This window comes from Rhinatrema bivittatum, chromosome 9 (assembly GCF_901001135.1).
Source record: "Rhinatrema bivittatum chromosome 9, aRhiBiv1.1, whole genome shotgun sequence".
Classification (NCBI taxonomy): domain Eukaryota; kingdom Metazoa; phylum Chordata; class Amphibia; order Gymnophiona; family Rhinatrematidae; genus Rhinatrema; species Rhinatrema bivittatum.
Window position 1 is genome coordinate 188,527,663 of NC_042623.1, and position 27,300 is coordinate 188,554,962.

The 27,300-nt window shown below is 43.9% G+C and overlaps 1 protein-coding gene and 1 long non-coding RNA gene across 10 annotated transcripts in view; one reads left to right on the forward strand and one right to left on the reverse strand.

The window, feature by feature from the left end:
* Window positions 1–27,300, forward strand: part of LPP (LIM domain containing preferred translocation partner in lipoma) — a 937,968-nt gene that overhangs the window by 287,836 nt on the left and 622,832 nt on the right. The window lies entirely within an intron of this gene.
* Window positions 1–27,300, reverse strand: part of LOC115099541 — a 61,013-nt gene that overhangs the window by 6,678 nt on the left and 27,035 nt on the right. The window contains exons 1-2 of one of the 2 annotated variants that reach the window (XR_003858825.1): window positions 26,908–27,096; window positions 26,748–26,800 (exon numbers count right to left, since the gene is read on the reverse strand). This is a non-coding gene — a long non-coding RNA (uncharacterized LOC115099541). Of the gene's footprint in view, window positions 1–26,747; window positions 26,801–26,907; window positions 27,097–27,300 lie in introns of those variants that run through there. The other variant, XR_003858824.1, reaches the window with a different exon arrangement.

Here is a 27,300-nt window from a genome sequence, read left to right on the forward strand (position 1 = left end):
GGTTCCTTTTCGCATTACTCGCTGTCTCCTGTCAGTCAACCAATTTGTAATCCATTCCACCACCTTGGCGCCAACTTCCAAGCTTCTTATTTTATTCACAAGCCTCCTAGGTGAGACTGTATCAAAAGCTTTACTAAAATCCAAGTAAATCACATCAAGCGCTCTTCCTTGATCAAATTCTCTAGTCATATAATAAAAAAATTCAATCAGATTTGTCTGACAGGATTTTCCCCCGGTGAATCCATGCTGCCTTTGATCCAGCAACTTACTGGATTGTAGATATTTCGCTATTCTTGCTTTCAGCAGCGTTTCCATTCAATTTCACGTAAGTGTCTTTTTCCTATTGACGGTTTCCAGATGCTTTTATGGTCCTTGTAAACTTTTTCCCTCTCTGACCTTACTGAGGCCTTTTGATACTTTGAAGCATAGTCTTGAGTCAGATGATTCACACTTGTATTCAAGGAGAAATGCCTGTTATCTGTGGAGTAACTCAGAGGTATATCTGGTTCCTGAATTAATATTTCTCTCCCAAAGTCAAGAGATCCCAAGGATAAAGGTGTTTCTTTTCAAAATGTTTAGTTAATACTGAGAGAGGTATTTGCAGTGTACTTTTTTTTTATGGCTTTTTAAAAATAATTTTGTTGCAGATATTTGAAAACATACATTTTCTAACACAGTAGATGATGGCAAGAGAGACAAAATAGCCCATCTAGTTTGTCCACACAACAAGGATATATCCCGACTGACAACTGTAAGGAGGTCCTCGCTTGTAGGGCTAACACTCATTATCCAAGTTCAGTTTTGTGTTCTTCCTCCCTTGGTTCTCTATTGCCATGTGTAGATGAGCATATAAGTGCCCCTATCTATTCTAGTACCCAGTCATTCCACCCATCATGTCTTACCATCCAGCTTTATTGTAACTAAACAGTGACCAAAACTAACAAGGCTGTTGCCGGAGCATCCGGTCTTTTAGGTCCCTGTGGTCTTAGATGGTCACCAATCTAATTGATTTCTAGCATGTTACTGCTTGCTGGTACTAATCTGGATATCCCATGACCTTCACTATCACCATGCCATGTTTTCTTTGTCCACCTTTTCCTTTTTTGTTATTATAACTACCCCTGCCTTTGTGCTTGAGGGAGTGGAAGATGGGTCATTTACAATACTGCAACCTTTCAATCTATTACTATTGCTGTCATAGAATATTAGAATATGAAAGTAGAGGAGGACCATTAGGCCCGTCTAGTCTGCCCACTTTCATTCCTGTTAAAATTCCCTAGATCCTAGTTGATCTCTGGCTTTCCCCTTACTACTTTACAATTAGAGATCCTATCCCAAGCTTTCTTGAATTCTGTTATTTTTGTCACCTCCACTGGGAAGTCATTCCATGCATTCACCACCCTTTTAATGAATGCATATTTTTTCATGCTTTGATATTGCTCATGAGCCAATGGTATATTCCAGGGAGTGGCGCCAGCACTCCCTGGAATATACCATTGGCTCATGAGCAATATCCCCACAGAAAACGTTCTGGATCATGCTAGAAGCTGAACATTTAGCATAGACAGCAGAAAATTTATTGAAAGGTAACAGATAATGTATTTGCCTAAAATAAATATTCTGTTGATGAACTAACTCTTTAAGGGCAATTTCCTTACAGGCTTTAGAAATAATATCCAAAGCCAGATAATCCAGGCCAATTTATATAATTGGGGAAATGTGTTGGCCTGGTCATTATCTGTCTGGGCCTCTTGGAGCCAGACAACTGGCTTTGTGTCATGAAGAATGAGCCAAAACCCTTCCAGATGCGTTGGTTTTATTGGGACCTCTTGGAAATTATTCTTCTCATGATTAGGTCAAGCTTCATATGGACATCCATTTCTGCAGTCAGGGTGATCAGCATTTGCAGAAACAATAAGATATTTGTTACATGATCTTGCCCTTTTCTTTTTGTAGCAACTATTAAGCAGATTTATGATGTATTATTATTATTTAATTTGATTTGGCATATACGAGGGTATGGCCAAAAATGAGGCTGAAGGATATGAACCTGCTCTGGAGGAAAACTTCATTCTCACACAGGAAATTAAATTGGCAGGTTCATGTTTCTTGGTGGATCTTTCCAAGCTTAGCACTATATATTTCAAAAGCCCATCCAGATGCATGGTAGTCACTGGCCACGCGGTTTTAATTTCAAAGAGTAATAGTAGATACAGTCCCGCAAAATATCAGATTATCTTTTATTTGGACCTCTTTCTCCCTGCTCCCATTGCTATTATTCCTAAATTTACTTTCTTTGTAGTCTCTGTCCTATCCAAATAGAGGCTTATACGATTGTACTGATGTCTGTGAGTGTTGTGGTTTCTGTGGCTGTGTGTATGGCTTAGATAGGGGGACAGAGAGGGACCCTAGACAGGGATGTGACTGTTGTTCTTTGGAAGTAATTGGGGAGCTTTAGGGGAAAGAAATGTGTACGTAAGCTATGTGGGAAGGACAGAGGAAGAATAAGCATTTCGGTTATCAACAGGCATAAATGTAGATGCCAATAATGTATACACCTCACTGAGGCATGAAATAGTATAGAAAGATTACATGCAGATTAAGGATCCCATTTCTAGTTACCAGTGGAGAGAGAGAGATAGAAACGAGGCCATTTGGAATGTGTTACCTTCTACTTGTTCAAAGGTACTTGGAATTCTTTGGATTAGGTGGTGTGCATCCCATGATGCCTTTTCCTAAACATGTCTGTCCCTGAGGTCAAGTTGTTTTTTATATTCCCACCTAAGATGTATTGAAATGGTGTTTGCAAGGTATGTGCCCAGTGCACAGCCGTGCTTCCATTTCCTTGGGTGTACTGTGATGCAGTGGGAAGAGCTTTCTAAAGTGTCCATGATATATTTCTCTCTAGGATTAAAATGTCAAGCAATTGTGCACAGAACTAAGGGAACCTACTTTCTGGGACCCACGCAAATCCATGCATATGCATATACATCCAGAAAACTCCCATCTCTATTGGTGTCTCCCTGGAAATGTGTTATGGATAGGACACTAAATGTAAAAGTTAATAGGAAGAGGCACATACTGCTACAGCAATCTCTTAAGCTGTATTGCCTTTGAAAAGTAAAGTAAAAATTATTATTGAAAAGAGAAATCTTTGTAAGTCTGTTTGTCCTGTTAAGCAATATTTTTATGGGATTTTCAGAAGAAACAACTGTAAGTGGAGGAATAGCCTAGTGGTTAGAGCAGTGGGCTACGAATCAGGAGACCAGAGTTTGAGTCCCACTATCGCTCCTTGTGACCTTGGGCAAGTCACTTTACCCTCCATTGCCTCAAGTACAAACTTAGATTGTAATACCTACAGTACCTGAATGTAATCCACTTTGAAGTGCTGAAAAAAGTGCAAAAAGCATAATATAAATCTAAAAATAAAAGGGCCTTAGATTATTATCTGAAGAGAATTCAACCACATCATAAGGCTTCTCAACTTTTCATCTCCTATGATCCAAACAGATTTGGCGTGGTTATTGTCAAATGCACATTGTCTAACTGTTTAATAGACTGCATCACACATTGCTGTCCTCTGGTTGGCCTGCAGGTGAGCCATGGCTACCTCAGTGGCTCACCTAAGAACCATCTCAATGGAAGACATTTTGCAAAGCTGCCGCTTGCTCATCAGTTCACATCTTTGTGTCCTACTGCTGTCAGGGCGATCAATCAAGAAGTGACAATAGTTTTGGGCAAGTAGTAACCTGTTCTCCCAATAGTTCACTCTCTACTGGGGAGGGTGGGGCTTGATAGGCTCCTGGTTATTTATTCAGTAAGGGCTCTGTTGCAACCCTCAGCTTGGTACTCCCTACATATCATGGTTAATTCAGCCCTGGTTGTCGAGGGAGAAAGCAAGTGTGCTTTCCATAAATGGGGTTCTCCATAGAAACTAAGATGAATTAGCCATGCTGGCATTGATCTGCTCATGACCATATATGTGTTTATATGCCACTAAGCGCATTGGTTTGAAAGTTACTCTTTTAGATTGAAAGATCTCTGGGGACAGGAAAATCCCTACAGTACCTAAAATGCAACTTGTCAGGAGCTAAATCCAAATAAATTAATATGAATGCTTAGATTGCTCACTTAAAGTAAGACTAGATTTAATTTGGGTGGAGTGATGCAAAGCCCTGTCAGGTCATGTACTATGAAGTTAAGCACATACTTTTTACTCATCATCTTATTACAATTGGGCTTGAACCTGGCAATGCTATCAACCTGTCTCCACTAAGGGCTGGCACTGAATCTGAGCTAGCAGGATACAGAGCTGTGAAAACTGAGACCACTTCTAGATGACCCTGTGCAAGTCACATAGCTTCCGGAGCTGATCCTTCGTGGTCCCTCTTATATCCTCCTTGGTCATGCCATGCACTGGTTTACAGTGTAGATATCTTGCAGTGCTTCACCTCAGACCTGACTGAAATTGTGACATCTTGTGTGGAGTTCAGTGTCTCAGTATGCATCAATAAACCAGTAAAGTTGATACCGATGCGACCAATTTTCAAATCCTGTTTTCAGGGACATTTTAGAAAAAGAAGATCGGGTCCTAAAACACTGTTGAATGCACTGGACTTAATTTTGTTGTACAGAATTAAAAAAAAAAAATTAAATCTTATACCAAAATGAGGAACTGGCTGCTGGCCCTTCAGTTTAATAAGTCTGCCACAAAAAAATTGTCCCTTTGCAAAAGGAAATATTGTCTATATTTAATGACTTTCAAGAAACAAAATGTTACTGATGGAGTAGTAGTAGCTGAAGGGAAACGCTTGAATATGTTATGATTTGTTTTGGAGAATACCTTAAATCAGTTGACTTTACTGTTATTTAAAAGGAAAGTACTGTGATCGTGCTCTGCTCCTCCCAGCCATGTCATTCATTATCAGTACTTGGTCCTGTCATTCTTTAGTTCTGTAGGCACTTGGGGTATATTTTTTTAAAGCATAGTGAGGCCTGTGCATGTCACACAAAGTGTAGGTTGGCTGCATGTGCTTAAGAGGAGTTACAGCCACTTAAAAATACACACATAAGTTCATAGCACACTCAAGCCTCATAAAAAAAAAAGTAGTTCTACAAGTAGCTTACAGATTCATGTACATATCTTGAATTTTCAAACGTTCTGAACACATTTCAGGGCCTATAGGATCTTTTCCTGGTTTATAGGTCTGCCTTGTAGAGGATGTGTGATGGGTGGTGAGAGTATAGAGAGTGGGACAACCATTTGCTAAGGCTCTCCACCATAGGAGTTGATCGAGTGGTTCAGTCTTGCCTTTTAGTGTTCCCAGAGCGAGTGCTAAAAGGAGAAAGAATGAGTGTGTTGGAGAAGGAGAATGGCATCGTCTTCCTGCCTCCAGTGGGATGCAGGTAGTGGGGCTGTGGGGCAGTAGAAAAGTCTTTGGCTTGTTTACATATGGCCACCAGTACCCATTCAGGTACATGTAGGAGAGAGGAAATGTGTACCTATCTGGTACCAACAGAAAGGGAGGTGGAGAGTCGTAGAAATATAGAGTTCAATCTCTGGAGGCTAGAGTGGCAGAAATGAGGGACTGAGGCAGACAGAGAGGTATATAGATGTGACCTTCAGGGACATAGTAGCCAAGTCCCAACTCTAGTCTGGCAGCCCTGATGTTGCCTTGGAGGAGGAAGGTGGTCTGGTCAAAGAGCATCAACCTGGTACAGCAGGAAATGATCCTGTAGCAAGGACCTGCTCTACAGGTGATGCATTGTCCTCTCGCACTGAGGATGTGTCTCCCACGGCTACTGACCAGGTGGAAAGGGTTAGGTCGGCTATCATAGTTGGTGATTTAATTAGGAATGTAGATAACTGAGTGGCTGGTGGCCATGAGGATTACCTGGTAATATGCCTACCTTGTGTCACCTAGTTAGGATTTTAGACAGTGCTGGGGAGGAGCCAGCTGTCGTGCTACATGTGAGCACCAAAACATAGGAAAATGTTGGAGAGTTCTGGAAGCCAAATTTAGGCTCTTAGGTAGAAAGCTGAAAACCAGAACCTCCAGGGTAGCATTCTCTGAAATGCTCCCTGTTCCACGCGCAGGTCCCCAGAGGCAGGCAGAGCTCAGGAGTCTCAATGCATGGATGAGGCGATGGCTTAAGGATCTGGGGAACCTTTTGGGGGAGTATTTTCCAAAGGGATGGGCTCCACCTTAACCAGGGTCAAACCAGGCTGCTGGCACTGACCTTTAAAAAGGAGATAGAGCAGCTTTTAAACTAGAACAAAGGGGAAAGCTGACAGTCGCTCAGCAGCGCATGGTTCAGAGGGAGGTATCTTCAAAGGATACTAATGAAGCATTAGAGTTAGGGCATCCCAACAGAGAATTTTCAATAATAAGAAAAGTAGTCCATGTGCCTATAAGTAAAGAATCACCTGAGATAAGATTACCCCTGACAACTGAAAAGCAGAATGTTAATACAAACAAAAAAGACATTTTGAAATGTTTGTATGCTAATGCCAGAAATCTAAGTAAGATGGGAGAGTCAGTGTGTATAGCAGTGAATGATGACATAGAATTAATTGGCATCTCAGAGACATGGTGGAAGGAGGATAATCAATGGGACAGTGCTATACCAGGGTACAAATTATATCACAATGACAGAGAGGAACAACTTGGTTGTGGGGTGGCGCTTTATGTCCGGGTTTTCATAGAGTCCAACAGGATAAAAATCCTGCAAGAGACTAAATGCACAGTTGAATCTTTATGAGTAGAAAGAGTATAGCTATAGGAGTATACTACCGTCCACCTGACCAAAATGATGAGATGGATAATGAAATGCTAAGGGAAATTAGGGAAGCTAACCAAATTGTAGTGCAGTAATGGTAGATTTCAATTACCCCAGTATTGATTGGATAAATGTAACATCAGGAGATGCTAGAGAGAAAGTTTGTGGATGGAATAAATGACAGTTTTATGGAGCAATTAGTACAGGAACCGAAGAGAGGGAGCAATTTTAGATCCAATTCTCAGTGGAGACCAGGATAGATAGACATGATTTGATGGGACACAGCAAACATGGATTTACCCAAGGGAAGTCTTGCCTCACAACTCTCCTACATTTTTTTAAGGGGTGAATAAACGTGGACAGAGGTGAACTGGTATATTTGGATTTCCAGAAGGCATTCGACAAAGTTCCGCATGAAAGGCTTCTAAAGAAACTAAAAAGTAATGGAATAGGAGGCGATGTCCATTTGTGGATTGCAAGTTGGTTAAAAGAAATAGAGTAGGATTAAATGGTCAGTTTTCACTATGGAAAAAGGTAAAAAATGGAGTGCCTCAGGGATCTGTACTTCGACCGGTGCTGTTTAATATATTTATCAATGATCTGGAAAGGAATATGATGAGAGAGGTGATCAAATTTGTGGATGGCACAAAATTATGCAGCGTAGTTAAATCTCAAGCAGATTGTGATGAATTGCAGGAAGACATTGTGAAACTGGAAGATTGAGCTTCTAAATGGCAGATGAAATTTGTGGATAAGTGCAAAGTGATGTATATAGGGAAAAATAACCCTTGCTGTAGTTACACAATGTTCTATCTTAGGAGTTACCACCCAGGAAAGAAATCTGGGCTTCATAGTGGATAATACATTGAAATCATCGGCCTAGTGTGCTGTGGCGATCAAAAAAGCAAACAGAATGCTAGGAATTATTAGGAAGGGAATGGAAAATAAAACAGAGAATATCATAATGCCTCTGTATCGCTCCATGATGAGACCACGCCTTGAATACTGTGTGCAGTTCTGGTCACCGCATCTCAAAAAGGATATAGCTGCACTGGAGAATGTGCAGAGAAGGGCGACCAAAATAATATGAGCATAGAACGGCTGCCCTATGAGGAAAGGCTAAAGAAGTTAGGGCTGTTCAGTTTGGAGAAGGAGACGACTGAGGGGGAATATGATAGAAGTCTACAAAATCATGAAAGGACTTGAACAAGTTAATATAAATTGATTATTTACTCTCTCAGATAATAGGACCATGGGGCACTCCATGAAGTTAACAAGTATCTCATTTAAAACAAATCAAAGAAAATTCTTTTTCACTCAGCTTATAGTTAAACTCTGGTATTCATTTCCAGGGGATGTGATTTCAGCAGTTATTGTTACTGGGTTTTAAAAAAGGTTTGGATAAGTTCCTAGAAGTTAAATCCATAAACTGCTATTACGGTAATTAATAAGCAATAGTAACCTATAATTTATCTAATGTTTGGGTACTTGCCAGGTACATGTTACTTGGATTGGCCTCTGTTGGAAACAGGATATTGGGCTTGATGGACCATTGGCCTGACCCAGTATGGCATTTCTTATGTTCTTATAGTGAGGGAGGTAATAGTAGTGTGGCCACTTGGCAATAGTGATAATAACATGATCAAATAACGGGAAGGGGGATAGTAAGTAAATCCATGGCTTTAGCCCTAAACTTTCAAAAGGGAACCTTTAACAAAATGAAGAAAATAGTTAAAAAATGCAGCTACAAAAGTAAAGAGTGTTCAACAGCCACAGACATGGTATTTTAAAACAATCTTATCACAGTCCAGATGTATTCCATGCATTAAGAAAGGTTACAGGAAGGCCAAATGTTTGCTGGCATGGTTAAAAAGTGAGGTGAAAGGCTATTTTTGCCAAAGGATCTTCATTCAAAACTTGGAAGAAGGAGCCATCAGAGGAAAACAGGATAACGCTCAAGCATTGGCAAATTAAATATAAGACATTTTTAAGATAGGCTAATAGAGAATTTGAAAAGAAGTTGGCTGTAGAGGCAAAATAATAATAAAAACCTTTAAAAAAAATATATCCAAAGCAGAAAGCCTGCGAGAGAGTCATTTGGAACCTTGGACAGCAGCCGAGAAGGAGGAGAACACAGCTGGACATGCAGCCACTCTTTTTCACCTCTTCTGTCACCAGACCAGTGCAAAGGAGGGATAGGGACCTGGGAAGAGGACTGGGGATGTGGAGGGGGAGAGGAGTTGTGTGAAGGATAAAATGATCGAGGGGTTAAAGGGGCACTTATGGAAGATTAAGGCCATTGCGGAAAAACTAAATTAATTCTTCGGTGTTTACTGAAGAGGATGTTGGGGAGATATCCATTCCTGAGATGGTTTTCAAGGGTGATGAGTTAGATCAACTGAACCAAATTATAGTGAACCTGCAAAATGTAGATCAGACTGACAAATTGAAGGATAGTAAATTGCCTGGACCAAATGGTATACACTCCAGGGTTCTGAAAGAACTCAAAAATGAAATTTCAGATCTGTTAGTAAAAATTTGTAAGCTATCATTACAATCGTCCATTGTACCTGAAGACTTGGAGGGTGGCCAATGAAACCCCGATATTTAAAAAGGGCTCCATGGGAGATCCCGGAAACTATAGTCTGGTGAGCCTGACTTCAGTGCCTGGAAAAATCGTGGAAACTGTTATAAAGAATAAAATCTCAGAACATTTAGATAGATGGGGTTTATTGGGACACAGCCAGCATGGATTTTAGCTAAGGGAAATCTTGCCTCACAAATCTACATTTTTATGAGGTGGTGAATAAACATGTGGACAGAGGTGATCCAGTAGATGTGGTGCATTTGGATATTCAGAAGGTGTTCAATAAAGTCCCTCATGAGAGGCTTCTAAGAAAACTAAAATGTTATGGGATAGGAGGCATGTCGTGGATAAACAAACTGGTTAAAAGAGAGGAAACAGAGTAGGATTATATGATCTGTTTTCACAGTGGAGTGCCTCAGGGATCTGTACTCGGATCGGTGTTTTTTAAATATATTTATAAATGATCTGGAAAGGGACACGATGAGTGAGATGCTTAAATTTGCAGATGGCACAAAATTATGCAGAGTAGTTAAATCTCAAGTGGATTGTAATAAATTGCAGGAGCAACTTGTGAGACTGGAAGACTGGGTATCCAAATGGCAGATAAAATTTAATATGGACAAGTACAAAATGATGCATATAGGGAAAAATACTCCTTTCTGTGGTTACACGATGTTAGGTTCTACAGTAGGAATTACCACCCAGGAAAGACATCTGGGCGTTATAATGGATAATACATTGAAATCTGTGGCGGTCAAAAAAGCAAACAGAATGTTAGGCATTATTAGGAAGGGAATGGTTAATAAAACGGAGGATGTTATAATGCCTCTGTATCACTCTATGGTAAGACCACACCTTGAATACTGTGTGCAGTTCTAGTCACCACATGTGAAAAAAGATATAGTCGCACTGGAGAAAGTACAATGAAGAGCAACCAAAATGATAAAAGGGTATGGAATGGCTCCCTATGAGGAAAGGCTAAAGAGGTTAGGCTTGTTGAGCTTGGCGAAGAGAAGACTGAGGGGGGATATGATAGAGGTCTACAGAATCATGAAATGACTTGAACAGTTAAATGTGAATTGGTTATTTACTCTTTTGGATAATACAAGAACTAGGGGGCACTCCATGAAGTTAGCAAGCAGCTCATTTAAACCAAATAGAAGAAAATTATTTTTACTCAGTTCATTGCGGGCCCCACCCTCTGGAATTCCCTCCCCGTCAAACTCCGCTTAGAACCGTCCCTGAGCCATTTCAAAAAAGGAATCAAGACATGGCTCTTTAGACAGGCATACCCCAATTCCTCTCAATCCTAGTCTTAGTCCTCCTTGAACCACCACAGCTCACGCTCAGCCTATATACCTTCCCCCTGACCTCCCCTACACCCTCCCAGTGCCCCCCCCCCGCTCCCTCCCCTAGCGCCCCTTAGTCTCCCACCACCCCGCTCTTTCCCCCCCAGCAACCTCTCCCTGAAAATACCCTTGCTCTAATGTACCCCTTTTCCCTCTACCCCGGCTCCTTTTCCCTCCTCTCTCCCTCCCTCCCCTCTCCCCCCTGCACCAGCATTTCGCTGTACATCCGTGCCCTTGACTCCCTACACTGTAAATAATTTTCATATGCTAAGTTCTTAAGTGCACATGCCTCTTTAACATTGTTTATAAGTTCATTTGCATATCTATTCCTAACTTGAATGCAAAAAGTTGTAACTCTGCTCGTTGATTCTCTTCTATTGTACTTTTGTATATTATCCAGTTAACCCTGTCCTCGTTCATTGTAATTCCTTTCTCAGTTACTTGTAAACCGACGTGATGTGTCCTACGAACGCCGGTATAAAAAAAGAGTTAAATAAATAAAATAAATAAATAAATTAAGCTCTGAAATTCATTGCCAGAGGATGTATAACTGGGTTTAAAAAAGGTTTGGATAAGTTCCTATAGCAGAAGTCCATAAACTGCTATTAATCAATAAGGATTAGTAGCTTGGTATCTATTCATTTAATGTTTGGGTACTTGCTAGGTACTTGTGACTTGGTTGGACACTGTTGGAAACAGGATGCTGGCCTTGATGGACCTTTGGTCTGACCCAGTATGGCATATCTTATGTTCTTATGACCCTCTGAGACAATCTAAAGGAACTCAGGTTACCCCAAAGTGATCCCAGTATAATGTGCTGACTTTTGTACAGAGTGTGTTCATGGATTTGTCAGATTGCCTCAGTTAACTTTATTTTTCATTGGAACAACAAAGCTGTTCTTCCTGAACTTTAAGGATTCAGATGCTTTGTTTCAGATCATACTACCAGGGCTACTTATGTCAGGTGTGCGCAGTATTCTGAAGCAGACCACTCCTGCCATTGAGGATAGGTGAAGGCATGCCATTTACTTTTATATCTTTATGCCCCTTCGTACAGTGAGTAAAGTTAGGTAACTTTGTTTAGCCATATAACTAACCAATATTCAGACTCAATTTATGTTTGAAAATTAGGTTGTAATGTGCATATTTGAAATTATGTGCTCACTGTACAATTACCGAATATTGAAAATGGACTCCATGTATATATATTTAATGAGATATAGGGAGGCCCTCTTCCCACAGAGTTTGCCTGTGAAATTGCCGTGTAGATGGGGGGGCCAAGCCAGGGTGAGGAGATTGAGGCTGTCCCTGTGGTGCATTGTTAACTCTTCCTCACCAGCTCCTGTGCTGATCCCACAGATTCAAAATATCAACAGGGTCCTGGGCGGCAGCCGAGGAGGACGGAGCTGGACGTGCGGCTGCTCTCTTTCTCCTCTTCCTGTTACCAGACCAGTGCAAAGGAGGGAGAGAGAGACCTGGGAAGAGGACTGGGGATGTGGAGGGGGGAGAGGCATTGAGGGCAGTGTCAAGGAAAAAAAAAAGTACTCTGGTTGCCCTCAAACTGGAGTCTGGTGCCTTGCAGGTAGATGCATAAGTAGAGGCAGGCTGAGACCGCTGATAGTTTGGCATCTGTTCCCACCCCTCAGGAGCCAGAATGGTGCTTAGGGACTCAAAAAGCGATGCTGGGACATTGAGAGAGCATTCCTGGCAGCTTGAAGTTAAGCTGTTAAACTGCCACATCCTTCACAATTGTGACTGCTAAAATGTATTGAAATACGTTCACTTTGGGTGGATTCCTAATTCAGAAAGGCTTGTAGTAAATCAGAATAAATACAATATAAATAAACTTGATGGCTAGAGGTCAGATATGAGTGTAGCTGTTTCTTTTTTTTTTTTTTTTTCTTTTTTATTGAATTTTCCTTCAGGAAAACATACAATTTCTACAGAATAATCAAATCCAAAAGAAAAAATTTCCCACACTCTAACATCATAGAGGAAATTTTAGGGGGAGAAGGAAGAAAATATAGGAGATTCAATACAAATTACATATAAGCAAAAGAAAATGGTAGCATGAGAGGAACCCCCACAAGCATATCTCAATTTATGATCCACCCTCACTACAAATTAATAACAGGAACTAATCTCCTAGTGTTCAGGAACTCCCGTAAATGTTCAACAACAAAGAAAATATGCGTTACCTTGTAATTTCACTATGCACTCACTTATTTTAAAAGGAAACTTGCACCCAAAGAAACAACTTCAGGTTTCATAACCAGAAAAGCCTTCCGACGTATCTGGGTGGACCTGGCTAAGTCTGGATAGACATGCACCAGGCCACCCAGGTATGGAATATTTACACTCTTAAAATAGAAACGCTTTACTGTATTCAAATTTTGCTCAGATTAAAAAGTCACTGAGTTGTTCTGCCTGTAACTTCTGCTGTGGAATTCTCTAAATATTCTGTTAAGTTGGATAAAATCTCTGCAACGTTAGGCCTAGGTGAGTTTTGCCTCTGTGAAAGGAAAACAGTTCTCTTAACAGCTGGAACTTTATCCGGGGGTATCTTTAATATAATCACCCAGATATTTTTTTTTTAAAGGTAATCAAGGGTAGTTCACCATTTACCTTTGGGAAATTTAACAACCGCAAATTGAAATATCGAATAGAATTTTCCAAAAATTCCAGTCTCCTTACTGAGGATAAACGCTCCCGGGCAATAACTGCAGTTGTGTCCTTTAAATTTCTTAAATCTTCCCCCAACTTCTAAATAGCGGTAAGGTGATCCACAAGAATTCGCTGGTGATCTTGGGCAACTATATCCAATTTAGAGGAAACAGACTGTAAACGGTGGGATTGTTCCTTAAAGGTAGCAGACAGACCTGCTATTAAATCCCAAAGGATTATGAGACCGCGACAACAGCCGGTCTCATAATCTCCAAGGGGGCTTTACTTACCAGTCTAGTTCCAGTCGCGAGAGCCTTCCCACTAGATGTTACCAGCGGGACATCTCCGGTAACTCCACCACTCTCTCCGGAGGTCTCTAATTGCTGGTCTGGGGTAGTCCACACCCGATCAGGCGCAACGCCGACAGCTCCGTCCAGCTAGGAAAAGCTGGTACAGCTTCCTCCCGGCACCTCAGCGCTAGCAACGTCCCCTGAGGGAGAAGCCAACAGTTGTTGTTGCGGATCAGGAGAGCTCAACGATATTTCCCCAGGTGAAAACAGAGCTCCTCTCTCTGTTTTACCAGCGGGGGTAAGAGCTCTCAATTCCGCTGTGGGAACCGCAAACTCCCGAATTAAACGCTGATCAGTGGGGGTGGGGGGGCAGGATTCGGGCGGAAAAACCCTGACCTTTCCTTTCCTCTTATGTGGCATATTTACAAAATTCAAAGAAATCTCCAAAAGTTCTCGAGGGTAACGTTGAGCAGCAGAGAGTTGCTTCCTCTCAAGAGGCCATCTTGGATCCACCCCCCAAGTGCAGCTGTTTCTATAAGAAGAAGAGTTTTGTGAAATTTGTCTAACACGCAGGCAGTTGGACACAGGTTTGGGACGCACATCCACAACCCCTTATTTCATAAGAGGATTAGTGCGTCCAAAATGTGCGTCCAACTACCCTGTGAAACTAATAGCACTCAACACTTGCAAATGCATGTTGATGAGGGTATTAGCTATTCTCCCTCAGTCAAAAACAAAAATGTGCGCCCGGCCCATTTTTACCCTCAGAAAGTAACGCCTGCCCAGAGCAGCCCAGAAAGGTTTCTATATTAAGTCGGAGGAACAAAAAGGACAGAAAAAAAAATGTGCTCGTGGTCAGGTTAGGAAAAGGGCACTTGTAAAATTGAGCGTTCATTTTCCTAACCCGTTGACAGCTGGCCTCTCCTGGTCACCCGCTGTCATGGAGGAGCTAGGGGTGTACATTTGTCCCTGGCGCCTCCGTAGCAGCACAACCCCTCATTTAAATATTTGATCGCATGCTCAGGAAAAATAGCTGGGCGTGTGTTAGGAAAGCGGCCGCTCAACACTGAGCGCCCGTTTTCCATGCTACTTTATTTGATTGGAGTATGTAGAAGATTGATATAACTTTAAGCAACTTATCTAGACTGGATCTTGGGCTGTGTTTGTGCTATCACTATGCTGTATTATTTCACCCTGCAGCAATGTATGCCTTTTTAGTTAGTTTTAAACGTCACTCACTGAAACCCTGTTTGTATTCTAAACTGGAGCTGACACATTCTTCAGGGTGCTTCTTAACCCGACAGAAGATGGGGGCTGTTTAAATAGAGTGGAGTCTTGTTGAATATTTAGGCTTGTTTACAGCAATGGTGGTGTGGAACACCATGCCTGACGCTTTACATTATGTCAGATGCCAGAATTCAAAAAAGCCTTAAAAACATGGCTCTTGTAAGGCAATATTTGAAAGTTAATTGCATAGGAAATGTCTAACATACTGATAGTTTTCAGTGTCTTATGAGTACATGGAATAGTTGATGAGGCAGTGAAAAAGGGTTGGTATTTCTCAGTTATTTAATGTTACCGAAATATGTCTGTTTATTTTTTAAAGGTTTTTATGATTATGTATGTCAAATCATATGCCGCTGCGAACAGTGGAGTGTAAGGCTAAAAAGATCCCAGAACCACTGCTCCTCCTCCCACCACCATCATCCCTTTTTCTCCTCTCCCCATTACTGATCTTCTCACCATCTCATACCCAATCCTCTTCCCATATCAATTCTCCCTATTCCTTCACTCCCAAACCTATCTCCTTCTCTTCTTCCCATCACTGCGATCTGCTCTTCCTCTTCCCATCATATGATACCTGAAATTCTTCTAGGACAAGCAGGATGGTAGTCTTCACACATGGGTGACATCGGATGTATCCTGGCATGGAAAATTTATGTCAAAGTTTCTGGAACTTTGTGCACGCTGAGCATGCCCAGCATGCCCTAAATAACGTGTCTGCACGGGGTCCCTCTTCAGTCTCTCTTTTTTTTTTTTCCATGCAGCTTTCACGGTTAAGTGAGTTCTTGGCTTTTCTTCAGGAAATTTCCTTGGAAAACTGTTTCATCAATTATTTTTTTGGTTTTTGCTCATTTCATAGATGCTGGGTTCCTCTTGTTTCCCCTTAGACTCCTCAGTCAGTGTTTTTGGTGGTTCAGAAAGTTTATTTTCGCTTCTGATCCCCCCTATGGCGGCGGTGCCTTGGTACCTGCCGGCGACAATCACCTGCCGTCACTGTCACACGTTTTTTCTCCTTCTTTTCATTTGTCATAGCTTTGTCTGGTTTCCGTTGATGCACCCAGTATCCGAGGACCATGTCCATTATGGACCTTCATGAGGTGTGTGTCCCTGGGGGCATTGCTCGACATCTGGGGTTGCTGCTTGTGCACACAGACGAACCCTAAGGGATGTCATACTCGACTCAATAAGATGGAGAACATTGTTGGGTTGAAGAAGTCCGAGACATTGGCATCTGTGGCATGTGCACTGATGGATCTTGGAACTGCACTGATGGTCATCGATGCCATCTGATGGATAGGGGCACTGGGGATCAGCCCCTGTCGGTCTCTTCCAGGTTGAAGACATCTGGTTTATCGACCTTGGCACTGGGAAAGTCTGGGCCGAGCACACTAGGGAAGCTGAGGAAGCATCGGCACTGGTCACCTTTGATGCATGCTGCTGGACTCAGGAAGGTGCCGGCTTCTTCCGTGATGCCCCTGAAGCGACAGAAGACAATAGATGTCCACCCAACTTTTTATTTCTTTTGAGAGGAATAGGCTGGGAGTTGCCATTGTCAGACAATATCCAATTGGCTATCAGACTTCATCACCTTCTGTTATGTCCAGGCTGACTGCATCTTGGGGGTCATGTCAAGGCTCATTCTGTCAGAGCCATGGCAATGTCGGTGGCCCACTTTTGAGCAGTTCCTGTGGAGGATATCTACAAGGCTGCAATGTGGAATTCTCTCCACGCATTCGCATCTCACTACTCTCTGGATAGGGATGGCCGACGTGACAGTAGTTTTAGCCAGTCTGTCCTTCGGAATCCTTTTGAGGTGTAGAACCCAACTCTCACTGCCTAAGGCCCATTGTTTGGGTACAGGCTATCTCCCCCTCTGTTAGCAACAGCACTGTGTTGTGCCCGTTGGCACCTGGTTGGTGCTTGTTGGTCCCTTATTGTGTTGGGGAGCAGCCTGTAGCTAGGGATTCACCCATGTGTGAGGACTATCATCCTGCTTGTCCTAGGAAGCTAGTCCTCAAGAAACCCGCCCGCCACCCCATGGAGTTAGGTTTCTCCTGTTTTTTATTTTAATCATAATTCTATGTTACCAGACTGAAGAGGGACCCCACGTGGATGCATGGTTTAGGGCATGCTGGGCATGCTCAGTGCACAGTCAAAGTTCCAGAAACTTTGACATAAGTTTTCCATGCCTGGTTTCATCTGATGATGTCACGTATGTGTGAGGACTAACATCCTGCTGTCCTAGGAGAACATCTGTTACAGGTAAGCAGCTCTGCTTTCCTCATTCACAAAATTGCCAAAAGAACAAAATAAATTAGACACAAAGCAAGGTTGGAAAAATATTCTCCAAGGACAAGCAGGATGGTAGTCCTCATTCATAGGTGATATCAGATGGAGCCCCAACACAGAAAACTTATGTCAAAGTTTTTAGAACTTTGATTTGCCACACTGGACATGCCCAGCATGCCCTATGCCACATGTCCTCACAGGGTCCCTCTTTTCCTTGGAGCTGCTGGATAGCGGTTGGTGAGCACACTTTCAGCCTTTTTGGCGTACTTTGGAAAACTTTTCCATTTTCTGCTTTATCACGAGGTCCCTCTCTGCCCTCGGTGTCCAAGGACCATGTCTATCTCAGACCCCATGATGAATGTGTCTTCTACCTGGGGGTATCACATGATGTCCATGGTTGCTGCAAATGTGCCCAGATGACCCTGAAGGGACATTGTTTTTGACTTGAATAGATGGAACAACTCTCTGGGCCGGAGAAGACAGAGCTCATAGCATCGATGGCATCGAAGAATCACGGAGCTGCACCAGTGGCACCGAGCCATCGACATTGGAACTGTCTGTTCTGTCAGTGCAGTCAGCTGCTATGGGTGCTGGAGACTTGCCACCATCCAGCTCCTCAGGCCAAGGATGTTAGATTCCTTCTCGTTGGAATGCCATCGAGGATAGACCGTGCTGAGTATTGAGGGAAGTCAAAGAAGCATTGGTCCCTGTTTATGCTTGGTGTCAGGCACAGGAATGCGCCAAAGCAATCCTGCGGCAAGAAGCGACAGTCCTCCATTGGTGCCAGGGGTCCACGATGGTCTCCACTGGTCCTGATGTCAGTAACCGATCCTCCTCTCGGTTTCGAAGAGGTACTGGCAACCCCTCCTCCTTCCCAGTCAGTGTTGGCATTGGCAATATTTGAGGAGGAGGAGCTTGAGCATTGAGTTTAATTAGCTGTCGAGCAGATGATGTGGAGCATTGGTCCTGTGGCAGCAGTGACACCGAAACCAGTATTACCGACTTACAGCCACTGTTGCAGAAACTCCATGTGCTCATCGGTGCCTTACCGACCCAGCTGGTGTTGGTTTCCGGGCCGGTGTCAGTACCCATCGGGGCACCGCAGCCCCCCCCCCCCCCCCGCTGATATGATGATCATTGCTGTTTCCTTGGACAAGGAAGCTCCACCTAGGTCAGATGAGATACCGAGGCCTGCAGCTCCCTGTCCAGCTTCACTGGTGTCTGCACCTCTGGACAAAGGCCAAAAACCTTGGGTCCCATTCTCTGTCAGTTTCAATGAGGGCCGGGCTGACACCTCGGAGTCCTTCTCTGATGGCTCTGAGGTTCTCTTGTCAGAGCCTTCTCCTCCTGAAGAGCGAAGGAAGTCTCCACCTGAGGACTTAACCTTTGCAAGATTTGTGAGGGCGATAATGGAAGCCATTCCCTTTCAGTTATTGAAAGAGGAGTATGCCTGGCACAAAAATGCTTGAAATCCTCCAGTTTGTGAAGTCTCTTCAGGAGATCATGGCAGTTCCAGTGCACAATATCCTTAAGGAGTTACTGCTGAGGATATGGGTGTACTCTCTCACAGTGTCTCCCGTGAATAAGAAGGCTGATGGGGGTTTACCTTGTCCAAAAGGCTCCCAGGTTCGATAAGTGACAGCTTCCTCACCAATCTCAGTGTTAGTCAAATCTGCTCTTAAGAGAGCCAAGCAGTGTAGGACACATTCCTCGGCACCCCCCTGGGAAAGATCACAGAGCGATCGACGACATAGCTTCCTACTAGCTTTACATGAGCTGGTACTCGCAGAACAACTGTAAGCAGGTGCAGGAGGTGGCTGGGCAGCTGCCTCAGCAGCAGCAGCAGCAGCAGGATACTCTCATATGTCGCTGGTGCATAAGGGCCTGGAGAACAGAAAACATGAGGTCCAAGCGACCTACGATGTTTTCTAGACAGCATCGAATGTCTCTGCAGCGGGAGTCAGCGCCCACAGAATGGCATGGCTGCGGGCCTCAGATCTATGACCAGAGGTACAGGAAAGACTCACTGACATGCCATGTACTGGGGAGAATTTCTTCGGAGATTGGGTGAGGAATGCGGTGGCTCAGCTCCAGGACCAACATCAAACCCTCCAACCGCTCTCCTCCAGCATTCTGGGCCTGTTGTCCTTTGCTAGGAGGTTGGCAAGATCGGGAAAGAGGAAGAATTTATTTCGCCAGAGGAAGTACTCGCTCCCAGGCAGCAGAGAGCCCCCAAGGCCCAGCTGACTCCAGTCAGCTCCAGGGGCGGGTTTTGATTAGGTCATAGGGAGCATAGTGCAGTTACCCATACCCAGGGCGATGGATCTGCCGGTCGGGGAGCAAGCTATGGTTTGCAAACCAGTATAGCTTCAGACCAGTGGGTTCTTTTCATCGTCTATCAGGGGTACCAATTGAAACTATTGGGTGTCCTACCAAATTGCCTTCCGGTAGTGCATAAGGAGGTACTACTAACGGAGCTTTCCTCCCTCTTAACGGTCAGAATGGTTGAGCCTGTTCCAGCAGGGCAAAGAGGGTGGGGTTTTTACTCCAGGTACTTCATGATTCCAAAGAAAACAGGAGGACTCCATCCCATCCCCAGATCTAAGTACTTGAACAAATTTATCAAAAAGTAAAGTTCAAGATGGTTTCCCTGAGCACCTTGATCCCCCTTTTGCAAAAAGGGACTGGCTATGCTCCCTCGATCTGAAGGACGTAATACACACACATCAAGATCTTCCCAAAACACCAGAATATCTCCGCTTCATGGTTGGAAAACTGCACTTCCTGTATCGGGTGTTGCTGTTTGGGCTAGCATCAGCCCCATGGGTCTTCACAAAATGCCTGGCCATGGTGCAGTGCACTTCCGCAGGCTGGGGTCCATGTTTTCCCTTATCTGGACAATTGACAGGTCAAGAGCACATCTCAAGCAGAGGCTGTCAGGTCCATGCGCTTGACCCCATCCGGTGTTGGAGTTACTAGGGCTCGTCATCAACTACCCAAAGTCCCATCTCAGCCTGTCTCATCGATTGGACTTTATAGGAGCCCTGCTAGATATGGCTCAGGCCAAGGCCTTCCTGCTCCATCAAAGGGCCATCACTTTGATGACCATGATGACATAGATTCAGCAGAGCCAAAAGGTGCTATCATGGCAAATGTTGAGGTTGCTGGGCCATATGGCCACAACCAATCAAGCCACTTACTTGGCACAATTACACATGTACAGGGCCCAATGGACCTTGAGGGTCACAGTGGTGCCGGGCCATGCAGAACCTCTAGGATCACGTCAGAGTCATCTTGCCTCTCTGGGACTCTTTGGTGGTGGTGGGTACTTTCAAATCTGGAATGGGGATCTCATTCTGAAGTCGTCCTACCCAAATTGTCCTAACCACTGATGTGTCCACCCTGGGATGGGGAGCTCATGTAGATGGGCTCAGCACTCAGGGTCTCTGGTCTGCCCTGGAAAGATGTTGCCAAATCAATTTCCTGAAGCTCTGGGCAACCAGGTACGTGTTATGGGCTTTCAGAGATCGGTTGTCCAACAAAGTTGTTCTCATTCAAACCAACAACCAGGTGGCAATGTGGTACGTCAATAAGTAGGGAGGTATGGGCTTGTACCTTTTGTGTCTGAAGTGGTTCAGATGTGGTCATGGGTCCTGACCCACCGGATGTGGCTCAGGGCCATGTACTTGGCCCGGGATGGATAACATGTTAGACAGATTGAGTCGTGCCTTCAGACTCCACGAGTGGTCCCTGGACCAGGGAGATGTGAATCAGATATTCCGCCTCTGGTGGAGCCTGGACATGGATCGCTTTGCGACCCCTTGCATCAGAAATGTGCCTCATTTCTGCTCCCTGTACAGGACAGACAGTAAACCAGCCTTGGACGCTCTTGCCTGACATTGGGGCAATGGTCTTCTGTACGTGTACTTTCCAATTTCCTTAGTGGCGAAGACTCTCTTGAAGCTTCGCGAGGACAAGGGGATTATAATCCTCATAGCCCATTATTGGCCAAGATAGGTCTGGTTTCCATTCCTACGGGAGTTGTCCATCCGGAGACCAATCAGTCTGGGGACTTCTCCAGATTTCATCATGCAAGATCAAGGTAAGTTGTGACATCCCAATCTCCAGGCCCTGTCGCTCACAGCCTGGAAATTGAGAGGTTAATTCTGTAATCCTCAATCTCTCATAGGATGTGATTTAGGTCCTGGTGGCTTCTCGAAAGTCCTATAGACTGAAGAGGAGGTTTACCATGTGGTGACTGCATCTTGGGGTTTTCCATGTGGTGTGAGCAGAAGGCCCTAGATCTATTCTCCTGCACCACACAAAACTGCTTGATTACCTTAAACACCTATTGGAAGCTGGCTTAAAAACCAACACCGTTAGAGTTCATTTCAGTGCAATTGACATACCACCATGGTGTAGATGGTATGCCCATCTCTGTACAGCCTATAATTGTATGATTCTTGCGGGGCCTGCTTCATTTGAAGCCTCCCCTAAGGTCTTGGGACCTCGACGTGGTGTGTGTTCAGCTAATGAAAGCTCCTTTGGAGCTGCTGTGCACCTGTGACCTGAAGTACCTGAACTGGAAGGTCATATTTTTGGTGATGGTCAGCGAGCTCCAGGCCTTAGTGACTTAACCACCTAACACTGTTTTATCATCATAGGGTGGTCTTGCATATCTGAGCTGGTGACAGACTTTCATCTTAAACAGTCCATTGTACTGCCAACATTCTTTCCCAGGCCCCATTTGTACCAAGGCAAAAGAGTCCTGCAGAGTTTGAACTACAAGCAAGCCTTAGCATTCCGTCTGGAGTGGATTGAAACCTATAGACAGTCCACCCAACTTTTTGTTTCTTTTGATAGGAATAGGCTGGGCATTGCCATTGCCCAAAACACTATCGAATTGGCTAGCAGATTGCATCTCCTTATGTTATACCTAGGCAGGACTGCAAATTGGGGGTCATGTCGAGGCTCATTCTTTCTGAGCCATGGCAGTATCAGTGGCCCACTTACGAGTAGTTCTCATGGAGGAGTTCTGCAAGGCTGTGATGTGGAGTTCTCGTCATTCATTCACATCTCACCATTGCTTGGATAAGGATGGCTGACGCGACTACAGGGTTGGTCAGTCTGTCCTTCGGAATGTTGTTTGAGGTGTAGAACCCAACTCTCTCCTGCGTAGAGCCAGTTGTTTGGGTTCAGGCTGTCTCCCACTCAGTTACCAATAGCTCCATTGTTGTTGTGCCCGTTGGCACCTGGTTTGGGTATCCGTAGCTAGGGATTCACCCATGTGTTAGGACGTCCATCCTGCTTGTCTTTGGAGAAAGTAGTTGTTTATCTGTAACAAGTGTTTTCTGAGGACAGCAGGATATTAGTCATCACGAAACCCGCCCGCCTCCCTGCAGAGGTGGTTTTTTTCCTATTTGTTGATTTATATATAATTCTTTGTTATAAGACTGAAGAGGGACCCCATGTGGACACGTGGTATAGGGCATGCTGGGCATGCCCAATGTGGCAAGTCAAAGTTATAGAAACTTTGAGATATTTTCTGTGTCTGGGCTCCATTTGATAATGTCACCCAGTATGTGAGGACTAACATCCCTCTGTCCTCGGAGAAACCCTGTTACAGCTAAGCAAATGCTTTTTTTTATGCAAAATAAATGTATATTATTTAATATGCAGAATACTTAAATTTGTTAAGATGCTATACCTGGATTTGGTTTGTCTTCTTGCTGATGTCCTGGATGGGGGAATAGGTTGTTTGCAGGCCCAGGGGTGAGTGGAGATGTGCTGCAGGAGGCCAAGGAGAAGAGGGGAAGATCTGAAATGTGTTGAGGGTGTGGTGAAAGCAGTTAACATAGCAGGGTTCAAAAATTCTTTGGACAAATTGCTGGAGGATTTTGTCCATAAACGCTATTAGCCATATAGACCTAGGAAAGCCACTACATGGTTATGAATAGGAAAGATTGGATCTGTTCTTTGGGATCCTGCCAGTTACTTGTGATGCGGAGAGAGGATGCTGGGTTTGATGGACCCTTAATTTGACCCGGTGTGGAATTAGTTTTTATGACAATTGCTGCAGAATTTCAGAAACTTTGCTGCGGAATATATCCCTGAACTGCTGCAGGAAATAGGGGAGGGGGGCTGTGATTATAGGTCAGGTAAAGTGCAGCATGCACTGGGACACTTGTCTCCTCTGGCAAATGGTAGGTAACTGAAGTTTGGGAGGTGTTTTTAACATCCTAGCACTCCTGCCTCCAAGAACACACTTCTCCACTTCTGTGCTGAGACTATCGGAGTTCATTAAGTGGCACACTTGATACTTCAGCACTGTGATGAGTGTGCCTGGGTAAGACAGAGGTTGATTTGAAGTGCTCAATGGATTTGACTCAATAGACTGCATTTTGAAAATGGTTTTCAATCCAGGTCTGCAGGCACACTTAACCAGTCTGGTTTTCAGATGAGCCATAATGAATATGCATGATGTATATTTGCATATACTGGGTTCCAGGGTATGCAAATTAATCTCATGTATATTCCTTCTCGATGTCCTGAAAACCAGATCTGTTACATGTGCTTCCAAGACAGGACTGAGAATCATTGCTGGAAAAATTCCCTCAAAAGTACCAGTTTGTAAGAGAGAAATGAATGTGAGAATGAAAATAATCCATGAGTATTTGTCCCAAAAAGGCAAAATGGTTAAAATCCAAGCATTTATTTCCTAATGTTCTCTGCTGCTCCAGCTCAGTTACCTCTTCTGCTCAGTGTAAATGAAGAATCCGCTCCTGTGTGTATTCAGTCCAGACAGGATGGATGAGATAGCTGTCTGCAAGTTAAAAGTGTGCTCAAATGTGATAATAACTAGAGGCTAGGAATGTCCTGTCCAACTTAGCCTCCCTTAGTCCTTCAAGGACAAACGAATGCTTTGGAGGTGAACTGGTGTATTGACCTTTCTTAAAAATGCGGGTAACCTCTTACATAAACTTAGCAGGGCTTAGGGGCTCCCTTGGGATTGCTGGGGTCACCTTCTGATCCATGCAGCCGGGTTGCTTTCCTGACTTGGGAGAAAGGCCTTTCAAGGCCTTTAGGCTATCTGGAGGTATTCTAGCCCAAGTCCCAGTAAGCTAAAAGGTAAAAGAGACACCAGTTTAGGGTTGTTCAAAAAATAAATCCTTTTACTAGTTAACTTGATTGCATATGAAAATTCACAGCATTTGCACTTTGGAATTGTGCACTTCAGTACTGAAAAGAAAATCCAGTAATTCACAGACACAGTCACTGGTAATTCTGAGTATTCTAGCAGGAAATCCTCTTAAAAGGCCCTTCCCTGTCCACTTCAAGCTGGATGCAGACTCCTTCACTTTAGGAAACCAGAAATTCCTTCTGCTACAACCTTAGAAGATTCTCTATTGACAGGTTCTTTCAGTGCTAACTCTGCAAATAGACTTTTTCCAGTCTAGCAGTCCTCAGGCTGACTCCAGCCAGAAATCCATTCTCCAGAGCACTACACTGAAGTAATCTCCCTCAAAGTATGAGGCGGATGGGGCTGACTACCTTCTTTGCATCTCCTCCTGGTCCTTTCCACCTTAGATCCCAAGAAAATCTCCTTGGCCCTAGGTGGCCCGTACCACACCCTTGGGTCCTTGTAACCTCTCACAGGGCATGAGCTGCTGAGTTTTGTTAAACGCACGCTCCCTGAAAGACACCTCCCGCTGGGGAGTGTGAGGGCAGGCTACACGCTGCTACTCGCTGTAACTCAATACATGCAGGTTCTGAGAGGATTATGATTAATTTAGTAAGGGGCATTTTGATGACCCCCCTTTACATACCCTAAGCCCTCAGTAGGAAACCTAGCTCACAAGCAGCACATTAACACTATCTTTATCTTCCTCATTCCCCCCTCATTACTCTGCCCCTGCTTCTAATTCCCTGCCCCCAGGCACCGCTCCTTCTATTCCTCCTCCCCTTCCCACAGCTAGCCAGCATCCCAGAATCAGTGTGCATGTGTCTCCAACTCCTATACATTTCCTTTTCAAACAAGAAATGCATTTATTTATTTATTATAATTTATATGCCGTTTTTCTGCACTTCAGAGCGGATTACGTTCAGGTACTGTAGATATTTCCCCTATCCCTAGAAGGCTTACAATCTAATTTTGTACCTGAGGGAACAAGGATAAAAGTGGCTTGCCCAAAGTCATGAGGCGTGGCAGTGGGATATGAACCCTGATTTCCCTGGTTCGTATATATTTACATTTATTTATCTCTTACTGCCTAGGCTCTAAGTGATTTACAGCTGAAGCATACATAATAAACTACATACATTATAGTCCTTGTCCTGATCATATGGAAAAACGTACAGGAACTGTTATGATTTGGATTGGTCTGTGGATTATATGTAGTACTGTATTCTTTATACAAAAATGGAATATACCAGGAACCCATGCCTGGTGTACTCCTGCTTACTAACTATCAGGCCAATACAGAATGGTGCACTCGGCCGAGCGCACTCTTAGCCCCTGTTTGGACACGCGTTTTTGACGTGCTATTATTACCCCTTATACAGTAAGGGGTAATAGGGAGTGGAAAACGCGTGGCCAACCCCCCCCCCCCCCCCCCCCCCCCGAAACTAATAGCGCCCGCAACGTGCAAATGCATGTTGATGAGCCTATTAGGTATTTACTCGCAATACAGAAAGCAAAATGTGCGGCCAAGCCGCACATTTTAATTTCAGATGGCACCGGGCATAGCGATAACAAGTCGGAGACCCCCAAAATAAAAATCTTATTTTAAAAAAAAAAAAGTCTGCCCGTGGGTAGGAAAACGGACGCTCGATTTTGCCGGCATCCGTTTTCCGAACCCGTGGCTGTCGGCGGGTTCAACAACCGACGCCGGTAAAACTAAGCGTTGGCTGTCAAACCCTCTGACAGCCGCCGCTTCCGCCAATAAGGAGGCGCTAGGGATGCGCTAGTGTCCCTAGCGCCTCCTTATTAGCGCGGTCCCTAATTTAAATTCTGAATCGCGTGCCCAGGAGAGTGGCCTGGGCGCGTGTTGGGAGAGCGGGTGCTCGCCTCGGAGCGCCGGCTCTCCCGTGCAGTTTACTGTATGGGCCTGTATATGAATTAAAGTCGAAAATGAAAGGAGCTTTACTATTATAACTAGCCCAGAGTATATTGAGAATGGAAGCTGAAATGGAGTCAGGAAAAGCATGTGCTTGGTAATTATTCATGACCTGGCCCTGTCTTGCACCTAGTATGGTGCAATAGTTATTTTCTTACATCATTATCTCTCTCGTGATGGTGGTCGTTAGCTGCTCATCTATGTGAAGTTTCCACCGAGATAAGTTTGCAGACATTAAAGAAATGATAGAGTTTGATGGTTTGTCAAAACCTCCAAGGATATTGTTTTTGGTAAGTTAATTAAATATGCAAAACACTTCCTCCTGTACCACCCACATAATTAGTCTTAAACAAGCTCATCTACTGCAACTTCTTTAGATAATTCTTACCTTGGTTCAGTAAAAGATAGCACAGCCTGCAAACAGAGAAACGCTCACTCGCGCTACAAAAAATAGAAACAGGGCAATGGAATTTAGTGGAAATCCTTAAATCTTTATAGCTGTAGTGCACAGAACTGCATCTTCACAGAAGCATTTCAGTCTAACATACGTGTGAAATGCTCTTCCATGACTTAGATAATATCTAACCCCCTGCTGGACCCTATAACAAGGAAACTCAGAGGTCATCATGCAGGTGGTAACATGGGGCTGTGTGCCCTGCTGCACGCCATTCACGGAACTGGAAGAGTAATTTTTAGTTGCAAAATTATTTTTGCCTTTGGCAAGGACATGGTACAATGTGATAATGCAATCCATCTGTGACTGTGTGCCTCAGTACAGCTGACTCTCTCTCAGCTATGCTGACATGCGGCTTTGAACTTTAGTACAGATCTGGGAAAGATTTATTTTCACCGAAGACCAGAGTTGCCGGAGGATTGTGCTTCAAATCCAGTGAGCAAAGGGGGCAGCAAATAACTGTAATCAAACATCTGTAAAGAGCCCC